General features: G+C 51.2%; 1 long non-coding RNA gene across 1 annotated transcript; it reads left to right on the forward strand.

Annotated features, from left to right (window-relative positions):
• The first annotated feature begins 381 nt into the window (after positions 1-381).
• On the forward strand, positions 382-3,081 carry LOC116812830 (uncharacterized). The gene is made up of 3 exons (XR_004370811.2): positions 382-898; positions 1,529-1,647; positions 2,073-3,081. It is a non-coding gene; the product is annotated as an uncharacterized LOC116812830 (long non-coding RNA).
• Positions 3,082-4,135: the final 1,054 nt, after the last annotated feature.

A 4,135-nucleotide genomic window follows, 5' to 3' on the forward strand; every position in this document is an offset into this window, starting at 1 on the left:
GAGGCATCTCCTGGGAGGCACCAATACCAAGAGCTGCAGGGAGGCCTAGAGCCAAAGCCCATCTCCTTCCTCCTGTCCCTTGATCTGGGTTTCTAGGCTGCTAGGAGACATGGCATGGGAGAGAGGTTCCGAAGGTGTGGAGTCCCCTGTGCTGGGGCGTGTGTCTCCACTGCAGACGTGGACTCTCTAAGGAGGCCACAGGAAGGAGAGACTGGGTTTCTCAAACTTGAGCTTGCAGAAGATTCATTTGGGAACCTCAAATGGCAGGTTCCTAGGACTCAGCCCCAGCGACCCTGATTCTGAAGGGCTGGGTTGGGTCTATGGAAGTTTGACTTTCAGCAGGTGTTCCAGGAGGCCTGGATGCAGGTGAAGTCATTTGAGGACAAGGCTGGTCTGGGGCAATGGTGCTTCCTACCACTGTCCTGGTGCAGGTGTCGTGGGTGAAAATCTGACCATCCATGTCCACCGGAGGGACTCTCCTGGCTTCTGGCATCCTCTGTTTTCATGTGGCCCGTTTCGCAGGAGGGCAGCTGAGACCTGCAGAACCTGTATGTGGCTTTTGCCTACACGGCAGCCTCTTTTTGAGGTTTTGGGTTAAAACTATTTTTGTGTGCAGAGCTGGTGCCAGGCAGAACTGGGATGGAGATGCTACCTCAAATGTGGGTCTGTTTATTTATCTCAAGTTTCTACCATCCTGCCAAGGGGTGCCCCTCAAAACAGGCACACACACACAGCCGCTGGATTCTCCAGGGGCCTCTGAAGTCCAGCTCTCCACTGACTTGTTGCTCTTCTTTTTCTCTGTTACGTACATGAGGAGCACATCGTAACTGTGCAATAAGTGTCTATTGGTGGTGGAGAAAGAACCCAGAAGCTTCACGCAAGCCCATTGCCACATGAGGTATGATGTCAGCAAGGTCGGTGTTGGTGGCTGAGCCAGAGGCTCAGTTCCCATCGAGAAAGGGGTGTATGTTGGGTCCTCATTCTCAACTTCTGCTTAATCTCAGCATTGCCCACATTTATCACAGTTGTTGCTTTAGTTCAGTTCCAAGCAGCATCAAGCTGAGTATAAGGTTTTTTGGGCATCCGAGGAAGAGAGGCTCAGACCAGGAACGAGTTTCAAGGAATGACCTCCAAGCTCTGAGTTCATTTCCAAAAAGATGGATTTGTTTTTGTTACTGAGCCTCAGAGATGATCTGTTGCTGCTGGCACCCCCATTTATTGTACCTGTTTCTGAAATATACTGTGGCTTATCAGCAGCTAAACCAGGTGCTGGAAAACCTATGTGTGAGGTATCCTCGGATTGCCCAGCCTGGGGAAGGCCCCTGCCCCCCAGAGCTGAGCACTGGGCCTCACCAATTCCTCCAGGTAGTTACCTATCAGCTCTCCTTACCGCGGAGCCCACAGTGGGCCTCGTTCCCTGATGCCCAGGGCCTAGATGTGTGTGAAATGTTATCAGCAAAGATGAGCATTTCAGTGAAAGAGCCGAATGTTCTTGAGGATTGCACAACCAAGGAGATATTTTTTCCAGATATGTTTGGGGAGAAATGTGAGGATGAAGAAGAGTGAGAGAAGATGTCTGACTTCATTTACTGTTCTAGAAGCTACATGACAGTAAAAGATGGATCCTGCCCAGGTGCTTGGGGCCAGGTGGGAACTGTATTTTTATGCAGTGGGGAGCGTCATGGGATAAGGAAACATTTTCTCTTTTCTACGTTTCAGCAATGTAACCCTTTTCCCACCTTCTCCATCCTTAATGTCTCATCCACTCAAAAGATTTAACTTTCATTGAGTTTTTGGAAATCTTTAAAAAAAGTGTTCTCCTCCCTCACTCCCCATGTTAAGTTTATCTTCTGGCCGGGATAGGGGGAGGATTCATGCTTTCTCAGGGCTGAAATGGAATGACCCTTCAGAACTCAGGAAAGGAGAGAAGCTGAGGTGCCTGTCAGTTTTCGGGGCGTCTCTAAAACGAGGCTTCCTCTTGGTTTGAGAAGGGCTGACTTCCAAGCCAGGGACTCCTTAGCCTCCCCTCCCCTCCCCTCCCCTCCCCTCCCCGCCCTCTCCTCTCTTTCCAGGAAAACAGTCCTTTGTAAAGCCCGGTCTCCCGCTGCTGCCCCCACCCCGACCTGCCCTGACTTTGAGATGTCCTGTGGTCTAACAATGGGATCTTCTGAAAAGCCGTGTCCATAATTGAGCCTGAGCGCAAGGGACGATCTGGTCCACAGAGCTCGTGGTGAGATTCTCCCCACTCTCTGAGTCCGCTCGGAGGGTCCACGGCTTCCAGGCACCATTTTCCTCTTTTGTTGTCAGGGTTCTGCTAATGAGCAGCCTACTTAGCCCATCTCTGCCCAGATGTGGCCTTCAGGGCTCCCCGAGATGGGGCCGGGCCTCATGAATAACTCACAGCGACCCGGGGCGCCGAGTCCGTTCCTGCGGCTGAGCAAGGCCTCGGAGCTGCTGAAGGGGCATTAATCCTCATTTTATGTGGGGAAAACAGCGAGGAGAAAAGGCATGCTTGCAATTTAATGTAACTAAATGTCATTCTGCACCCCCTGTATCGCCGCTCAATTGAAAGCAACGGGGATTGGGGCTGAGGGGTAAGACGGCGGTTGCATAACCTGATTCATAACCCTCAGCGCCTATTTATCATAAAATCATTTACGGCTCCATAAAACGTGTTAATTTGGGTGGCGGTGATATATGTCTTTGATTTAGGAGCTGACATTTCTGCCCAGTGGCTGCTCAGCATGGGCTCTGTAGCCCTGAGAAGGGACAAGAAGTAATCACACGGCGGCAGCGGGGCGGCAGGCTTGTTTATGGTGACATGTTTGGGCTGGCTGGTCTCTCCTCGGGGAAGCCTCCGGCCAGGAGGGAGGGAAGAGGAGGTCTGGGGCAGGTCTGGAGCACGTGGAGCCTGGTGGGGGGTGAATTAGAGGGAACCCTATCTGAAGGCTGGGGGCTGTGCCAGAATTCTGCCGTTTATTTAATAAATTCTTAGTGTGATTTCCCTCAGAGGAAATTGGCCGCTTCATGAGGGTCTGTTACCCTGGGTGCATTATTTATTGAGCACCTACTGTGTCCAGGATTGTGTGATGTACTGGTGTAGGAAGTCGTGTGCAAGACAGATGAGGGTCCCGCCTGCAGAGTCCTCCCCCAGCCTTGGGCTCCGGCCTTATAATTCCTGGACGTCTCAAGGGCAGATTCGAGGAGAAGGGCACAGGAGGAGTCTGCAGCCCCCGATCCCACCCTCTTGCCAATGCCCTTGGGTAATCAGCCTCCTCACTCTTAAGCAGGGAAGGCACCTGGCCGATAGCCACAGGACACGCTTATGCATGGACGAGTTGCCAGGAAGAATGGACTTGGAAGTGGAAGTTTGGGCATCCCAGGGTGGGCGGTGGTGCCAAAGCATCACAGCAGGGCCTTCCATCTCCCACCAGCAGGAAATCTGTCTCCAAAAATGAGCTCTGCTCCCCATCCCCAGAGCATCCTCCTGGCCCACTCCTTCCCTGGCTCTCTTTCCTGATCACGGGCTTGTTTTTATGAATTTGAAAGGTAAAAAGCCAATGCTCCATGGAACTTCATGTTTTCTCCACCCCCATAGTTTATTAAAAAAAGAAACACCCAGCAAATCATTTTTATGAGCAATTAAGTACCCTCTAGTGCATATATGGTGGGCTCAGCTGACAAATGGATTGACGACCCAGGCTGGAGGCTGAGCTGGTCTCCCCGGGTTCTGCCCCCACCCCCACCTGATCCCTTACTGCTCCCCTTGGCGGCGGAGGTAAGTGTTTCCATTTGTCAGTCTCAGGAGGAACGATGGTTTATGTTCTGGGCATGAGCGCTTTTATTTGCCATTATTTTCTCTTCTCCATGAGAACTGTTGGTTCATAACTTCTGTTATTGCAGAATATTATTTACAGATCTCAACGTAAGGGAAGCCAGCTGGGGGAATATTTGTTTGCACAGCTCCCCTTCCCCCAGACTCCCTCTCAAATCTCTAAATAAACTTTTCTATTGATTCTGGAGGGAAACATCCATCAGGCGTTGTCATGAGAGCGAGATGGAGAAGCCGATTTCATTCCTGTTTTTGGAACATTTACTCTTCATTTTGTTGCCCTGAGGATGAAGCATTCTCATA

Source organism: Hylobates moloch, unplaced genomic scaffold, assembly GCF_009828535.3.
Source record: "Hylobates moloch isolate HMO894 unplaced genomic scaffold, HMol_V3 SCAFFOLD_9, whole genome shotgun sequence".
In the NCBI taxonomy this organism is placed as follows: domain Eukaryota; kingdom Metazoa; phylum Chordata; class Mammalia; order Primates; family Hylobatidae; genus Hylobates; species Hylobates moloch.